General features: G+C 51.1%; 1 protein-coding gene across 1 annotated transcript in view; it reads left to right on the forward strand.

The window, feature by feature from the left end:
- Positions 1-18,730, forward strand: part of LOC146860813 (sperm-specific sodium:proton exchanger-like) — a 4,738,575-nt gene that overhangs the window by 424,491 nt on the left and 4,295,354 nt on the right. The window lies entirely within an intron of this gene.

Consider the following 18,730-nt stretch of genomic DNA (forward strand, 5'->3'; position numbering starts at 1 on the left):
TGTATTGGTAGGTGAGTGGGTGTGTCAGTGGCTGTATGGGTTAGTGAGTGGCCGTGTGAGTGGCTCAATAGGTGGGTAAGTTGGTGTGTAGGGACTGTATGGGTGAGTGAGTGAGTGGGTGTCTGAATGGCTATATGAGTGAGTGACTGTGTGTGTAAGTGGATGTGTGGGTGAATGAGTGTTTGCTTAAGTGAGTTGGTGTGTGAGTGGCTGTATTGGAGAGTAAGTATCTGTGTGAGTGGCTTTATGGGTGACTGAGTGGATGTGTGAGTGTTTATATTGATGTATGAATGAGTATGTAAGTGGGTGTGTGAGTGAGGGTGTGAGTGCTTGTATGGGTGAGTGGCTGTGTTCAGAGGCTGTATGGGTGAGTGAGTGGGTGTGTAAGTGACTGTATATATAAATAGGTGGGTGAGTGAGTTGCTATATGGGTGAGCGTGTGGCTATGTGACCAGCAGCGCGGTGAGTGACTGGTTGTATGAATGGCTGTATGGGTGAGTGAATGGCTGATGATGTCAGCAGTGATGTCATTTGAGATGTCATGAGTGATATCATTAGTGATGCAACTGATCATGTCATGAGTGATGTAATATGTGAGGTAATACACAGTGCATTTCGGGTGTGTAAGTTATAATTATCTCAGGTAACTATAACTGCCGAATTTCGCTGGTTTTGAATGAGTGAAATCTGAGCCTAACTATAACATCCCTGTAATCTTTGTTTTTATCAGTGAATTTCGAAGGGTTTTTTCATTTTATTTCCTAACTATAATGTCCCTTTAAACTTTGTTTTTTAAGTGAATTCCTATGGTTTTTTAACTATTAGTCATGGTTGCAGAGTGGTGGAGAAAGGGGATGTCACCTCCGAAGTCCTCTCAGCAATTGCCCTCTGTGGGACTTACTGTAGGTAATAGGAGGGCTTTTAGGTTCCCAAGGACTCTCTGGAGCCAAGGGGACATCATCTCCCAACCAGCAGTGCACCATGAGGTGTGTTTGCAGAGTGGTGGAGAAAAGGGGCATGGCTTCTAAAGTCCTGTCAGCAGTTGTGCTATGTGGGAGTTACTGTAGGTAACAGGAGGGCTTGTTGGCCCCCAAGGGACCTCTGGAGCCAAGGGAACTTCCTCTCCCAACCACAAGTGCAACCAGAGGCGCATTTGCAGAGTGGTGGAGAAAAGGGGCGTCACCTCTGAAGTCCTCTCAGCAATTGTGCTCTGTGGGTGTTAGCGAAGGTAATAGGAGGGCTTGCTTCCCCCCCAATGACCCTCTGGAGCCAGGGGGACTTCATCCCCCAACCACAAGTGCGCCCAAAGGTGCATTTGCAGAGTGGTGGAGAAAGGGGGAATGGCCTCCGAAGTCCTCTCAGCAATTGTGCTCTGTGGGAGTTGCTGGAGGTAACAGGAGGGTGTATTGTATTGTATTGTATATTGCTTTTATATAGCGCGGCTGTCACCCAACGGGTATCCTGGCGCTTGGAGACAAGATGATAAAAACGTAATACGTGTTCAGTCAGCTGGACAGAAGAAGGTGCTATCTGTTCTTGGCGAAAAGCCAGGTCTTGAGGCCCTTTCTGAAGCCCAACAAGGATCCGGCCAATCTCAATTCTCGAGGGATCTTATTCCAAAGGCATGCGGCTGCCGTGCTGAAGGCCCTGCCACCCATTCTCGCTAGTTTAGTTTTGGCGATGGAGACTAGTCCTTGATTGGATGAACAAAGAAGTCTTTTAGGTTCATACCAAGAGAAACGTTCTCGCAAGGGTAGCGGCCCTGTATTGTGTAAAGCTTTATGGACCAGAACCAGGGATTTAAAGCTGATTCTGTCTTTTACGGGCAGCCAATGTAAATCCTGTAATGCCTGCTGCGCCGAGGAATCACGTTGTCGGTTCAGTGCCAGTTTGGCTGCCGAAGATTGGATTTGTTGCAGCCCCTGTACAATATATTGGGGAGCACCCAAATACAAGGAGTTACAATAATCCAATCTACTTAGAATTACACTCTGGACCACCAAAGGCCTTGCCTCACTGGGTAGGAGTGGAAGAATTTGACGGAGGGCTCTTAGCAGGGACACGCAGGTGCTAATCGTTTTGTTGGCCTGGGTTTGCATCTGGAGGTTTTCATCCATCATAACCCCTAGATTGCGAACTTTTTTAGCTGCTGCTATGGGGGTATCCCTCGGACGGAGCCTGAACTCGCCCTGGAGAGGGTTGGATATTCTAGCAGCATGACAGAACAGCAACTCCGTTTTCTCAGCATTCAGCTGTAGGGAGTTCGCTTTCAGCCAATCTGCCACCTGCCCCATGCATTCTTGAAAAGAACTCATGGGGACCGCGTCATCACCTTCAAAGGAGAAGAGCAGTTGAATGTCGTCCGCATAATTGACCACTTCGATCCCGAAGGATTTAATGAGGGGGATCAGTGGGCCCAGATATACATTAAAAAGGATCGGACTGACTGCCGAGCCCTGAGGTACACCGAAAGGAACCGGGGACCAAGGAGAGATGAAGGGTGTCATCATAACTGCCTGTTGCCGGTCCGCTAAGTAGGAACGTATCCATTCTAGGGCACGTCCCTGGCCCCCCCAAGGAACCTCTGGAGCCAAGTTGACTCCCTCCCCCAACCACAAGTGCACCCAAAGGTGCATTTGCAGAGTGGTGGAGAAAAGGGGCGTTACCTCCGAAGTCCTCTCAGCAATTGTGCACTGTGGGAGTTACTAGAGGTAACAGGAGGGCTTGTTTGCTCCTAAGGACCCTCTGGACCCAAGGAGACTTCATTCCCCGAACCAACAATGCACCAGGAGGCATGTTTGCAGAGTGGTGGAGAAAGGTGGCGTGGTCTCGGAAGTCCTCTCAACAATCGTGCTCTTAGGGACTTACTTGAGGTAACAAGAGGGCTTGAGGGCCCCCCAAGGACCATCTGGAGTCAAGAGGACTTCATTCCGAACCGAAAGTGCACAAGAAGGCGTGTTTGCAGAGTGGTAGTGAAAGGGGACAGGGCCTCCGGCGACATGCTTGTCCCTTTTTTTAATTTTTTTATTATTAGGGGACGCCGCATGGCATCCCTTCCCTGGGCTGATTTCTGCCCCGGGGAGTCCATCCCCCAGGGTTAGGCCTTTTCTGAATGGAGGAGGGGGGCCGCGCTTCCCCTCTACCTGGGCTGATGCTGTCCCAGTGGATCCCATCCCCTGGGACACAACCCGTTTTCCCTATGTATATATATATTTTTTATTAAATAGAGGGGGCTGAGCTGCCCCCTTCACAGGGCGATTTCAGCCCCAGGGACCCCATCCCCCAGGGCCACTCTTTTTGTTTATTTGAAAATAAATATATAGAAAACAAAAGTAGGGGGGCCCCACGGCCCCCTCCCTGGCCAATGTGAGTGGGTCTATGGATGATGTCATCAGTGATATCATTTGAGAGGTCATTGACCATGTCATGAGTGATATAATATGTGAAGTAATAAGCAGTCCATTGCGGGAGTCTAAGTTATAGTTATCTCAGGTAACTATATCTGCCAAATTTCATTGGTTTTGTATGAGTGAAATCTGAGCCTAACTATAGCATCCCTGTAATCTTTGTTTTTTTCAGTGGATTTCATTCTATTTCCTAACTATAACATCCTTGTAACCTTTGGTTTGTTAAGTGAATTTCTATGGTTTTTTAACTAGTAGTCACATTTGCATAGTGGTCAACAAAAGGGGCGTCACCTCCAAAGTCCTTTCAGCAATTGCCCTCTGTGAGACTTACTGTAGGTAACAGGAGGGCTTTTAGGCTCCCAAGGACTCTCTGGAGCTCCCCCAACCAGCAGTGCACCATGAGGTGTGTTTGCTGAGTGGTGGAGCAAAAGGGGCATGGCATCTGAAGTCCTCTCAGTAGTTGTGCTGTGAGGGAGTTACTGGAGGTAACAGGAGTGTGTGTTGGCCCCTCAAGGGACCTCTGGAGCCAAAGGGACTTCCTCTCCCAACCACAAGTTTAACCGGAGGTGCATTTGCAGAGTGCTGGAAAAAATGGGCATCACCTACGAAGTCCTCTCAGCAATTGTACTCTGTGGGAGTTACTGGGAGGTAACAGGAGAGCTTGTTTGCCCACAATGACCCTCCGGAGCCAAGGGGACTTCATCCCCTAACCAGAAGTGCACCAGGAGGTGCGTTTGCAGAGTGGTGGTAATAGGGAGCAGGGCCTCCAGCGACTTGCCTGTCCCTTTTTTCTGATATTTTTATTTATTATTACGGCAGGGGGAGGCTGCATGGCATCACTTCCCTGGGCCAATTTTGGCCCCGGGGACCCCATCCCCTGGGGTTAGGCCTTCTCTGAATAGAGGAGGGGGTCCGCACCCCCCTCCCTGGGCCGATTCCCTCCCATTGGATCCCATCCCCTTGGGCACAACCTTTTTCCCCTATATATATATATTTTTTTAGGGCTCAGCCGTCCCCTTTACAGGCTGATTTTGGCCCCGGGGACCCACCCCTCAGGTCCCACCGTTTTTCTTAATTTGAAAAATATATATATATATAAAACAAAAGGAAGGGGGCAACCCGGCCCCCCTCCCTGGCCAATTTTGTACTCAGGGACCTCATCCCTCAGGGCCCGTCCTCTAATATGGGTGTCCTGGCCCACCCAGTGCACCCACATTGTAGTGTTGGGAACCACGGGTGGGGCCTGAAAGGCCCCTGCGCACCCTGCTACCTCCATGCCTCCTGCGGGAGCCAGCATTGCTTTTACACATATGGAGTTGCTAACATACAGCCCCTCTGTGTAAAAGCAATTGTGCTCAGCTTTCAGCAAGCAAGAGTAAAATGTTCTCATAGTCAGTCAGTAAGGGTTCGATTACAAAGAGGCTTAAAAAGCCTCCATCCCCTGGTCAAGACTGTCCGAGCCGCATCTCATTTTCAGTTCTGACCGCCGCATTACAATGTAGGCGGTAGAAACTGAAACCGACCAGTCATTCCAGCTGTATTCCGACAGGCACCAGCCGGAGACCACCACGTAATCCCAATGGACTGCGCTACTGCCATTGGGATTACGGTGCTAGATTTCTGACAGGCTTTCTATGCTGGGCTTTCTGACATGAAAAGGCTATCAGAATGTGAGTTTGAGGCCCCTAGCAGGGCCCCCTTCTCCCTGCGGCTTCCGGGTGGGGGCAAGGGGCACCTATGGTGCCCCCTGGTATTCCCTGCACCATGTGGCAGGCACCTCATATGGTGCAGGGATTAACAGAATCTCCCATTTCTTTATGGGAGCTTGTGCTATGGCCGGTTTATGACCGCAGCACAAGCTCCCATTAAGAAATGGGAGTATGTGACCGTACCATGTGCAGTCGCATTATAATTGCGGTGTCGGGACGGCCGACCAGAGGTCGGTTGGTCCCGCGACCCCGACGGTGTCAGTCAAAGGCAACTCTGACCAACATCGTAAACGGGCCCTAAGTGTTGCACACAAGAAAGAACCGCACCAGGTGAGTATAATTTTTTTTTGTATTTATTAGTACACATTAAACACTAAATTGGTATATCACCTGCCCGGAGATATCAATTACACACAAGAAAAACTTCCAAAAGAGGTAAGTAGCATAGAAAAACAAATAGGGCCCAACCAAGGGGCCAAACCATATATTAAAATAGTGGGATGTGATGTAAGTACCAAAATAGGACTAGTACTCAAGGATAGAGGACCCCAGGGGAAACACATGACCACCCGAGGTGAGTAGCCAGGGACCCCGAGGTGCCCGGGTGCAAAGTGGTTACACCAGGTCAAGTGTCCATAGGCGAACACAGGGCAAGTTGCAGTTCGATTTTTACAGTTCCAAGACCCTTCTCAAAGGCCCCTGAAGGAACCACTTGGATCAAGGGAGGTTGGAGTGCCACCCAATCCGTGGATATCATAGGAACCAGGACACCTACACCAGGGAGCCCAGGTGTATAGAGATGAATTGGTGTCGGACCCGCCCGTAGATTCCAATGGAGGTTTGTGGGAGATCAGCAGTCAGTGGAACCAGGATATGGAATTCAGATGAGAAGAACCTGAAAGCAGAAGGGACAGAGTCCAAAACACCCGGAGGTGACCAGGAGGCACAGGAGCACAATACCTAGCCCTCGTCAGAGTTTCTTGCTGTGGCAGAGTAAGGATGAAGCATCAGAATCCCAGGAGCCATTCACGAGCTGTCCCATGCCAGTCGACGAGTGCTGGAAGGTGAGTGGCCGACAAGACCACCAACAAGCCTTGGCAAACACACACAGCGGTTTGCAGGAGAAGATGCTTTGTTGCAGGCCAGCAAGGTCTGTGGGACTAACTCAGAAAGAGTAAGTCAGGGCTGGCCCCCAGCACACAGAAGAGCCATCAGGAATCATTTGCCTGCAGCCAAAGACCCTTTGGCTGCAGGCACAGGAGGTCGCAGGGAAGCCGCATCAGCACGCAGGAGACAAAGGCTCACGATGCAGAGGATGCAAGCAGGAGAATATTCTTGGAGCTGTGCAATTCTGGGGGCTGGGCTATTTGGAGCTTTAAGATTTTCTGTGAAGAGAGGTAACAAGTCTTGGTAACAGAAGCGGTGCACAGGGAGGCGGCTCACATTGGCTGGAGATGGATTACAGACACCCAAGTTGCAGGGCAGACTGGTCAGGCTGCTGGAGAATCAACAAACCACCACCTGTTTTGCACAGCCGGGCGACGTCCGTGGCATAACAGGACAGCAAACCGGTCGTAGTCGTAGAGGTGCCTGTGGATGCAGGAAAGTGACTCAATCATTCCAAGTGCAGCAAGAGGTATGCTTCAAGTCACAGTTGGGACAAACAAAGCAGCATAAAAGGAGACTGCGGGTCTAGGGGGGAAGGTTTTTCTCCTTAAAAGATCCAATGGCTGCATTATATGCCATGCCGGAGCAGGTTCCTGGTCTACTTAACCCCATTATTCCTAATAAACCGGACAAGGACAGTCCCCAGGCTATAGGCCTGCCTATAGAAAAGCTGCAAATAATCCAACCTTATGTAAGCACGCCACATTCATTGGACACAGGACTGAGGTAATCAGAGGGAAGTTTATCTCTCAGGTACTAACCCTCTCTGACACATTAATACAGATAACTGCACAGGTACATATAAGCGGGTCACCACAGAGAACAATTAAGCATGCAGCAAATAAAACAAATACAGGTCATGAGGAGCCTTAGAAAATGTCACCCATTCCAATAGTGGCCCAAATGAAACCCAAAAGGAAGGTTCCTGGTCCTGTTCTTTCTCATTATCCAATAAAGCAGATCTACTACAATCCTTGGAATAAAACACAGTACGTCTAGAAGATAATCAGTCCATAAGCCCAAAACAAGGTCCCATTGCATCTCCCATCTCATGTGGGCTAGTTAGGCAAGAACGTGGACCTGTTTCTACATTCCCAAAACCAACTTCAATAGTAAACCATTTTACCCAATTTTGGCCCCGGGGACCCCATCCCCTGGGGTTAGGCCTTCTCTGAATAGAGGAGGGGGGCCGCACCCCCCTCCCTGGGCCGATTCCCTCCCATTGGATCCCATCCCCTTGGGCACAACCTTTTTCCCCTATATATATATATTTTTTTAGGGCTGAGCCGTCCCCTTTACAGGCTGATTTTGGCCCCGGGGACCCACCCCTCAGGTCCCACCGTTTTTCTTAATTTGAAAAATATATATATATATAAAACAAAAGGAAGGGGGCAACCCGGCCCCCCTCCCTGGCCAATTTTGTACTCAGGGACCTCATCCCTCAGGGCCCGTCCTCTAATATGGGTGTCCTGGCCCACCCAGTGCACCCACATTGTAGTGTTGGGAACCACGGGTGGGGCCTGAAAGGCCCCTGCGCACCCTGCTACCTCCATGCCTCCTGCGGGAGCCAGCATTGCTTTTACACATATGGAGTTGCTAACATACAGCCCCTCTGTGTAAAAGCAATTGTGCTCAGCTTTCAGCAAGCAAGAGTAAAATGTTCTCATAGTCAGTCAGTAAGGGTCCGATTACAAAGAGGCTTAAAAAGCCTCCATCCCCTGGTCAAGACTGTCCGAGCCGCATCTCATTTTCAGTTCTGACCGCCGCATTACAATGTAGGCGGTAGAAACTGAAACCGACCAGTCATTCCAGCTGTATTCCGACAGGCACCAGCCGGAGACCACCACGTAATCCCAATGGACTGCGCTACTGCCATTGGGATTACGGTGCTAGATTTCTGACAGGCTTTCTATTGTGGTAAATAATTTAATTACCGGAACTTAATTTGATGCGGAAAATCTATAATAATAGCTCAGTAAAATAAAAGGCAGAATCCGTGGTATTAGAGGTTCGGAACGGGCTTTATTCCAAAATCAATTCGAATTGATGGACTCCATATTCCATCACCACGAAGGTTCAGGAAGTGAAGAACAAACGTTATTGACAAGTAATCATTTTTATACAATAGGCATTACAGTAAAACAGATGCAGGAGGCGTAACAGTTGATCACAAAGATAAGAACATACATGCGTAACTAAAATGGGTGTAACTGGGCGTAACTTAAAGAACGTCATTGGATATGATGTCATAAATGGGTGGTTCCACGGAAGAATTTCGCAATGTCAGCAGAAATACTTGGCAGAGATGCGCGTGAAGCAGCATGACGTGTGATTGACGTGCAACTAGGGGGTGAAGGGGACTTGACATTTAGCTCTACATGTGGAGACAGAAGTCTGGGGTTATGTCAACCTAATCCCAAATCATATCTAACATCCTATGTTTAAAGAACTGTGTTATCCAAAAAGAAAGGTCTCTTAGGATGGAATCTTATTCTATACTGACTATACTGACTGTTAGTGCGTGTACAAGCGTCTAAGTGTCTACACTAGATGCGAGGGCAGAAATCTTCCATAGTAACAGGGCTATGAATTACTTGCATAAAGACAGAGAAGCCGGGCCTTTTGCTCGGTAGCTGAAAGAATGTTTACTTAAACTACTAGACAGGAATGCATTGGGTGAAGAGCGGAGCAGAGCAGATAATCTTGAAGGTGAAATACAGTTTTTGGCAGGCAGACAGATCGAGTCAGGCACCGTTAGCCGCACAGGGAGTAGGACAAAGTTCATGGATACAGATGCGAGCTCAGACTGGAGCTTTCAGAGGCAGAAGGCAGGAAAGACTTGGTGGCAGAATTCGGGCCTACTCGCCTGGACTGTAAAAATGGGATAAATGAACCATATAAAGCCGGTGGCCTTTCATACTTAGGAATAGAATATCCGGCCCATTCATGGCGGATCTGAAAGAGGACATGTTGACGGTGGACGCACATGTGTTTGCGTCTTCATAACTGGAACTGGAGGAGACATACATGTACTTATGATTTATACATGAAACCGTTGGGGTCCAAGATAGGGGACATAACTGATCATAAAAATCCATATTTCCACATTCCCTCCTTGTCCCCTACTTGCCCTTAAGAGATATCAATCTTCATCAATCCGTTGATTTGTTCATATAACATCATTTGTTCTTCTTTCTTCTTCCGGAATCTTGAATGAAAACTTGGATGTGGGATACACGAGGTGGCACATAGACCACAAATCGCTGGCCCACATTGTAGGCATAAACAGCAACTGAATAGTATGAGAAAGCCAAAACCTAGGAAGGATAGGACCCTCCATCCAAAGGTAGATAATACACTCCAGAACCAACCGGACCAAGTCCAGGTGCCTGGATTCTGGTGTATCTGGCTTACAATCTTATGAAGGCGGGTTATGGCTTTATATACTGACGGTGAATTTTCTGGTATGAAAATGCAACAACTTGATCCGATGACCCTACAAGCTCCACCCCTATCGGCCAGGATGACGTCAAGGACAAGACGATTTTGAAGCACAACAATCCGCATAGCAGACTGTTCTTCTGTTAAATTGCCTAAGGCGGAAATAGTTTCGTTTACTACTGCTTCAAGGGTTCTGGTTAATCTACGTATCAGCTTACTATTAGTGACTGTACCTATATAAGGAAAGAAACCTTTATTGAAATCTGTGTATTTCTCCCATGCTGTTTCAGTGTAATCGACTATTGGGAGATCTCTCTGCTGTCTATTGTGTACTAAATGAGTATTTCTATGATAATCAGGAGGAGCTAGGAAAACAGGTGGTAGAAGGAATGCTATGTAACAGGTACCATCCCAATCTAAAGGTAGGCGTATATATGCGGTCTGTCCACATATAAAGTAGGAATGACGAGAAGCTCTAAATGTAGACTTGCCTTGATCACTGAATTTTATCACAGTGGTGCATTTACTATGGCCCATGTGTATGGAGCCATTCTTTCTTATGCATAGTTCCCCGTTAACTGGGAATACGGACATGGCGGGCAAAATTGGTGTAGCTTCAGATTCAACGTTCAGGATTGTTAGACCTGGCACCTTGGCGTGAGTCTCCCTTCCTCTTTTTGTCGCTGTGCCTCATGTGTTTTTATGGTGTTGGCCGCTCAGCGCGCTGTGCCACTGCCAACCAGTGTCACGGTGCGAGTGCTCCCTATGTAAATTGTATATGTTGGTTGGATTCCATGATTGGATTGTTTGATTTACTGTCAGACCCCAGTAAAGTGCGCCGGGGGCCCCAGGGCATGTAAATGCGAACCCCGCTGGTGGGCTTGCAGCACTGGTTGTGCCACCCACAGAAGCGGCCGGTAAAATATATCTAAGGTCTGCCATCGCAGAACCTGCGTGCAGTCTGGTACTGACACGCCGACCGACAAGTGCCCACACTTGCCGGTCCCTGAAACCTTCCCTTAGCTGCATGTTAGTCACCCCTCTGGTAGGCCCACGGGCAGGGTGCATTGTACGCCTAAGGTAGGACACGCCTGGATGCGTGGCATGTCCTAGTAGTGAATTACCGCCATCTTGTTGTTCACTACTGCAAGGCTACCCTGTTCTCATAGGCCAGTATGGGCGGCCTGGATTATTACACCCTATGATCCTAACCGACCCAGGGAACATGGTAGAAGATCGAGTTTAGTATGCCTGAACTCGGAATAATAAGGTACATCTTTTCGCAAGGTTTATTTTAATATTCCGGGTTTGCAAATGCCGCTTTTAGAAAGTTGGCCTTTGCTTGCCTAAACCTTTCAGCCGCCTCTGCGTGTTGTGTATCTGATGTCTGGCTGGTGTGAGTGACAGGGCTGGGGGAACCCAGATGGGCAGGGCTAGGTAGCCTGGTATGAATAGGACGATCGACAGGTAAATGGGTGGGAGGAGTGCTCCTAGTTGCTGAATAGGACAGTGCTCCGCTACCTCGATGCCGGCTCCACCCCCTGTGGAGCGTCTGATGACTCTGCCCTGCACTCTGAAAGGAGAAGCCTGCATCACGTAAACAAAGTGCTCAGAAACCGGACTGAACTAGGCAAGGGCCCCCCTGGCCTGGGAGAACAAAAGATTTGTGGTATAAATGGAGGAGCCCTGCTCCTAAGAAACTAGATCCGCTTTTGACCAAGAAGAATCTCTGCCTGAGGAGGAGGCACCGGGAAAGCTGTAGGAGGAAGACTGTCCCTATCCTGGGGGATTGGCCTGCAGTGGTGACCTTGCTGCCAAAGGGGAGAAGAGAAACTGTTGCTGAAGACTTTGCTTTATTTTTTACTTTCAAAACTTGTGCTTTCCAAAACGATCTCCAAGGGCTTGGAACTGAGCTTGCCCCCTGAACTGAGCCCCAGGACCATTGGGCTCTACCTGATCTTCACTCGCCTGCTGCTGGACTGTGGTGTCCTTTCCCTCGCCGGAGCTGTGACCCTCGTGCCCAGTCCCTCCCGGAGCCGTGACCAGGACTGCTTAGCCGCCCCCGCCTTGGGAAGAGCCTCGCTCGATCGGAGCCACTCCCCCTACGCTGTGCTGGGCTGCCCCTGTCACCTCGCTCGCTGGAGGCTCGCTGCGCACCTTCACCCTCCCGCCGGAATCGGCGTTGTGAGCATCTCCAAGCCTCGGACGGCCCGGACGCATCGGCGTGCCCGGCTGCCCCGCTTTGTTCACCCGCCACCTGCAACACCCCGCTCCTGTCGTGAGCCTGAAGATCAGACCCCCCCCATCGTGAAGTGTGGGAGCCCCGGACGCCGCCTCGCTCTTCTGTCGAAGAGCCGCTGAAATCCCGCACCCGCCTTTGCGTCAAGAAACAAGGTACTGTACTTACGAACTCGACCGCGAGCTCGCATCGGATCCAGGGTCCGCAACGTTCTTATTTCCCTGTCATCTGCTGAGTGCTCCCCGGGCGCTGCCTCAGCACGAAGTGCGCTGAGGCCTACAGTTACCTTGTGCCCGCCTAAAGAACTTTCCGTAAAACCAAGAGAACTTGACCGTATTTCCAAGAATTGTGGCCCCATCAGTTCAACGTTACTGGGCCTTGTATTTGAATCTGCTGAAACTACATAAAAGCTTATTTTTATATACCTCCTGATTGGTGTCCGTTGTGGTGCATGCAAGGGGTTTACTGTATGTATTATTGCACTTGCTTAACCGTGTACGCCTGAGACTTAGCCTAGACTGCTCGCGCCACGCACCTAGAGGGTGAGCAGGGGTTATTCTGGGGAGTCATCCTTCGCCCTGACAAGAAGTAAAGGGTCCCTGCTTGTTGTGGGTTCGCACCTGCGTCAACCAGAGCCCCCTCATTTCTAACATTGGTGGCAGCGGTGGGATTTACGGATTTGCATTTGTGGTTTGCGTATAGTGAATCACTGATCACCACGTAGTGAGAGCAGACCAGTAACACAGCCACAAGGCTAGCATTTGTTTTTGTTTTGCCAAGAGTCTCCGTTGTTAGAGCCATGCCTGGTTCACTTTCAGCCGGAAGGGCGGCTTCCATAATCTCTGGATTTGAAGACGTAGATTGGGAGGAAGACGCACTTCAGAATCGTACCAATGAAGACTTGAAAGGTCTTTGCTCCAAGTTCAGGATTGCCCAAACTGGATTGAAAAACAAGACCCAATTTGTGAAGGCGCTGAGGGCCTGGTATGAGTCAAAGGCACCAGAGAATCAGGTGGAAGTGGTTCCACCAGAAAGTGTCCATGAGTTTGGCAGGTGCCTGTCGCCAGAAGAGTTGGCAGACAGGGCCGCAACCCGGGCACACGAGGTGGAAATGGCAAAACTTCATGGGCAGATGGATATGGAAAAACAAAGATTAGCCATGGAAGAAAAGAAACTACAATTAGAGCATGACATGAAGCTGAGGGAGCTGGAGCTGAAAGCAAAAAGTTTGGAGCTTAATCCCTCTGGTGGCAGCACACCGCCAGTACCGGCGGAACCAAAAGTTTATATTCCCAAGGATGTAGTGAAGGAGTTCTTCAGGAATGACGACATCGGGCAGTGGTTCAGAGCCTACGAGGTAGCCATGTCTTCCCACCGGGTCCCTGAGAAAGATTGGGGAGCGGGGTTGTGGGGAAGGTTCCTGAGTGAAGGGCGGGACACACTGTTAGATTTACCTGTTGATGTTCGTAATTCTTATGCCCATATGAAGGAAGCATTGATGGCTAGGTATGGGTTGACCCCTGAGTTATACAGACAGAGGTTCAGGGGTTGCACTAAGATTCCCAATAGTACGTATGTGGAGTATGTGACTTTCTTTTGCAGAGCGCTGGATGGTTGGGTAAAGGGTAGTAAGGTGAATGATTATCAAGGGCTTCTTGATTTAATGGCATGGGAGCACTTGTCCAGTAATTGTTTTCCTGAGCTACGCCAGCACCTGATCGATAGTAAGCTGACTAACCCGAGGAAGCTTGCTGAGGAGGCGGACCGCTGGGTCAGTACCAGGGTCCACAAGGGTACCGTGGGAGACTCCGCCAAAGGTGGGCAGGGTCCCCAGCAGAAGAGTGGGGGGGACAGGGGTAAACAGAAGCAGTTCCAAAAAGGGCCCCATAATAGTCCCCAAGGGAACCAAGGGAAGGGTTCTCAGCCTCCCCCACCCCAGAAACCGACCGGGGCCCCGACAGGTCCTCCTGTTCCAAAGGGGCCCGTAAGATGTTACAGGTGTAACAATTTGGGGCATTTTGCCTCTGATGTAAAGTGTCCATTGTTTGGTAAACCAGCACCCACTGGTGCTCCACCCCGGCAGGTGACTAGTGTAGCCTTGGGGGAGGAGAGGGATGTCCAAGGTGGGTGGGGTCCCGCAGAGATATCCCTGGTCTCGCTAGGAGACCGTGAAGTGGTCCCTCCAACCCAGCTGCCTGAGAACACTAAGAAGTACAGGCAGTGGGTGACCATAAATGGCCATAGGGTGGAAGCTCTTAGAGATACAGGAGCCAGTGTGACGGCTGTCCGGTGTCACCTGGTGTCTCAGGAGCAGGTGGTCCCCAATGCATTCTATCCCGTTGTTGCCGCTGACAACACAGAGAGACACTGCAAGGTGGCTCAGGTTCCCTTTGAGTGGGGGGGGGTCTCTGGTACTCTTCAGGTAGCTGTGAGGCCCGCCATGCCTGTAGACTGTTTGTTAGGGAACGATTTAGAGAGCTCACCCTGGGCTAAGGTGGAGCGGAGTGCTCACCTGGAGATGTTGGGTATGCCGGATTGGGCGTGTGTCACCACACGGTCCATGGCAGCCAGTAGAGGTACTCAAGAGGTCCTGGAGCCTGAGAGGGAGGCCCAGGAACCGGCCTCAGAGAGAAGGAGCAAGGGGCGCGGGAAGCCGGCCCCTGAAGTTCCCACGGTCCAGGAGGAAGCAGACCTTGAGGGGGATGCCCTGGAGCCTACAGGGGAGCAGATAGCTGAACTGGGAGACCTGCCGGAGCTGACCCATTGGCAGCAGGAAGGGGGTCCCACCAGGGAGGACTTTTGCAAGGCACAGAAGGAGTGCCCTTCTCTCGTGGGTATGCGGCAGCAGGCTGCAGACCAGGCCGCAGGTGATCAGTCAGGATCGCATTTCGTTTACTGGGAGAACGACCTCCTATATACAGAGCCTAAGGTTGCTGAGCCTGGGTCAGCCCGTGCGCTGGTGGTACCCCAGGACTTCAGAGCCTTCCTACTGGGGCTGGCTCACGATGTGCCATTGGCAGGGCATTTGGGGCAGGACAAGACCTTTGAAAGGCTTGTCACCCACTTTTATTGGCCTCAAATGCGCAGGAGTTCCGATACTCACTGCAGGACATGCCAGACTTGCCAGGCAAGTGGAAAGAGTGGAAGGAAGCAGAAGGCTCCACTCCAGCCATTCCCTGTGGTCGGTACCCCATTCCAGCGAGTGGGGATTGACATTGTAGGGCCACTGGACCCCAAGACAGCGATGGGCAATAGGTTCATCCTGGTCCTGATGGACCATGCCACCCGGTACCCGGAAGCCATTCCTCTGAGGACAGTGACGGCCCCCGTGGTGGGACGTGCACTGATGGGAATTTTCTCCCGAGTGGGATTCCCTCTAGAGGTGGTGTCTGACCGAGGTACCAATTTCATGTCCAAGTACATGAAATCTCTTTGGCAAGAGTGTGGTGTAACCTACAAGTTCACCACCCCTTACCACCCCCAAGGAAACGGGTTGGTTGAGAGATTCAACCGAACCCTCAAAGGCATGATAATGGGCCTAGAAGGAGCCATGAGGCGTAAGTGGGACGTCCTCTTACCATGCCTTCTCTTCGCTTACCGTGAGGTGCCACAGAAATCTCTGGGGTTCAGTCCCTTTGAGCTTCTGTATGGTCACCCAGTCAGAGGACCTCTAAGTCTGGTCAAAGAAGGCTGGGAGCAATCTCCCAGGAAACCTCCCCAGAATGTATATAGTTACATGCTGACCTTCAGGAATCAGACTAGGCGATTCAGGCAACTTGCTGAGGCAAATCTGGAAGCCAGCCAGGAGGAGATGAAGCGGTGGTACGACCAGAATGCCACTCTGGTAGAGCTTCAGCCTGGACAGAAAGTATGGGTCTTGGCCCCCGTGGAGCCGTGTGCACTCCAGGATAAGTGGACCGGTCCCTTTGAGGTGGTGGAGCGCAAGAGTCCTGTTACCTACGTGGTGGACCTGAAGTCTCCTAGGAACCCCTTAAGGGTCCTACATGTCAACCGCCTCAAGCCCCACTTGGAGAGGTCCCAAGTGGGCATGCTCTTGGCAACAGATGCTGGAATGGAAGAGGAGACAGAACCTCTTCCTGACCTCCTGTCCGCCAAGGAGCAAGATGGGTCAGTGGATGGTGTCATCCTCTCTTCCACCCTGACCCCTGAGCAACAGAATGATTGTCGCCAGTTGCTGGGACAGTTTTCTGACCTGTTTTCCCTGGTTCCTGGTGTCACTGATTGGTGCGTCCATGATGTGGACACTGGGGATAGTCCACCTGTGCGGCACAAGGCCTACAGGGTGACTGACAGGGTGAGGACCTGCATCAAGGAGGAGGTCTCCAAGATGTTTGCCCTCGGGGTAATTGAGTCTTCTAGCAGTCCTTGGGCCAGCCCCGTGGTCTTGGTCCCAAAGGCTGCAGCGCCAGGAGCCACACCCGAACTCCGGTTCTGTGTGGACTACAGAGGACTCAATTCGGTCACTAGGACCGACGCACACCCCATCCCCCGAGCTGATGAGCTCATCGATCGGCTAGGGGCTGCCAACTACCTCAGCACGTTTGATTTAACGTCTGGGTATTGGCAGATCGCCTTGACCGAGGGGGCCAAAGAGAGGTCAGCATTTTCCACCCCAGATGGGCACTACCAGTTCCAGGTCATGCCATTTGGGATGAAGAATGCCCCTGCCACCTTCCAGAGATTGGTCAACCAGGTGTTGGCTGGGCTGGATTCGTTCAGTGCAGCCTACCTGGATGACATCGCCGTGTTCAGCTCCACTTGGGAGGAACACTTGCGTCACCTCTGGGAAGTGTTGATGGCGCTGCGCAAGGCAGGCCTCACGATCAAGGCGAGTAAGTGCCAGATCGGGCAGGGTTCCGTGGTGTACTTGGGACACCAAGTTGGGAGTGGCCAGGTGGCACCCCTTCAGCCCAAGATAGAAACCATCCTGAATTGGGAGGCGCCCAAAACCCAGACGGAGGTGAGAGCCTTCCTAGGTCTCACCGGGTACTACAGGAGGTTTGTCAAGGGGTATGGCAACATGGTTGCCCCCTTGACCGCGCTGACTTCGAAGAAGCAGCCCAGGAAAGTGATCTGGACTGACACCTGTCAGAAAGCTTTTGAGGCCTTGAAAACTGCTATGTGCACGGCGCCCGTGCTCTTGGCTCCCAACTTCTCCAAAGAGTTTATCGTTCAGACAGACGCTTCAGAGCATGGTGTGGGGGCTGTTCTTTCACAGATTAATGAAGAGGGCCTAGATCAACCCGTAGCCTTTCTTAGCAGGAGGTTACTTCCACGGGAACAAAGGTGGAGTGCTATTGAGCGTGAGGCATTTGCTGTGGTCTGGGCGCTGAAGAAGCTAAGACCCTACTTGTTTGGGTCTCACTTCCGGGTTCAGATGGACCACAGGCCCCTCAGATGGTTGATGCATATGAGGGGTGAGAATCCAAAGCTGTTGAGGTGGTCCATTTCCCTACAGGGTATGGATTTCACGGTGGAACATCGCCCTGGTACAGATCACGCCAATGCTGACGGTCTGTCCAGATTTTTCCGCCTTAGTGATGAGGAACTCCCTGGGGTAGGGTAGTTCTCCCCACTTTTCAGCTGGAGGGGACACGTGTTAGACCTGGCACCTTGGCGTGAGTCTCCCTTCCTCTTTTTGTCGCTGTGCCTCATGTGTTTTTATGGTGTTGGCCGCTCAGCGCGCTGTGCCACTGCCAACCAGTGTCACGGTGCGAGTGCTCCCTATGTAAATTGTATATGTTGGTTGGATTCCATGATTGGATTGTTTGATTTACTGTCAGACCCCAGTAAAGTGCGCCGGGGGCGCCAGGGCATGTAAATGCGAACCCCGCTGGTGGGCTTGCAGCACTGGTTGTGCCACCCACAGAAGCGGCCGGTAAAATATATCTAAGGTCTGCCATCGCAGAACCTGCGTGCAGTCTGGTACTGACACGCCGACCGACAAGTGCCCACACTTGCCGGTCCCTGAAACCTTCCCTTAGTTGCATGTTAGTCACCCCTCTGGTAGGCCCACGGGCAGGGTGCATTGTACGCCTAAGGTAGGACACGCCTGGATGCGTGGCATGTCCTAGTAGTGAATTACCGCCATCTTGTTGTTCACTACTGCAAGGCTACCCTGTTCTCATAGGCCAGTATGGGCGGCCTGGATTATTACACCCTATGATCCTAACCGACCCAGGGAACATGGTAGAAGATCGAGTTTAGTATGCCTGAACTCGGAATAATAAGGTACATCTTTTCGCAAGGTTTATTTTAATATTCCGGGTTTGCAAATGCCGCTTTTAGAAAGTTGGCCTTTGCTTGCCTAAACCTTTCAGCCGCCTCTGCGTGTTGTGTATCTGATGTCTGGCTGGTGTGAGTGACAGGGCTGGGGGAACCCAGATGGGCAGGGCTAGGTAGCCTGGTATGAATAGGACGATCGACAGGTAAATGGGTGGGAGGAGTGCTCCTAGGTGCTGAATAGGACAGTGCTCCGCTACCTCGATGCCGGCTCCACCCCCTGTGAAGCGTCTGATGACTCTGCCCTGCACTCTGAAAGGAGAAGCCTGCATCACGTAAACAAAGTGCTCAGAAACCGGACTGAACTAGGCAAGGGCCCCCCTGGCCTGGGAGAACAAAAGATTTGTGGTATAAATGGAGGAGCCCTGCTCCTAAGAAACTAGATCCGCTTTTGACCAAGAAGAATCTCTGCCTGAGGAGGAGGCACCGGGAAAGCTGTAGGAGGAAGACTGTCCCTATCCTGG

Source organism: Triturus cristatus, chromosome 3_1 (genome assembly GCF_964204655.1).
Source record: "Triturus cristatus chromosome 3_1, aTriCri1.1, whole genome shotgun sequence".
Taxonomy (NCBI): domain Eukaryota; kingdom Metazoa; phylum Chordata; class Amphibia; order Caudata; family Salamandridae; genus Triturus; species Triturus cristatus.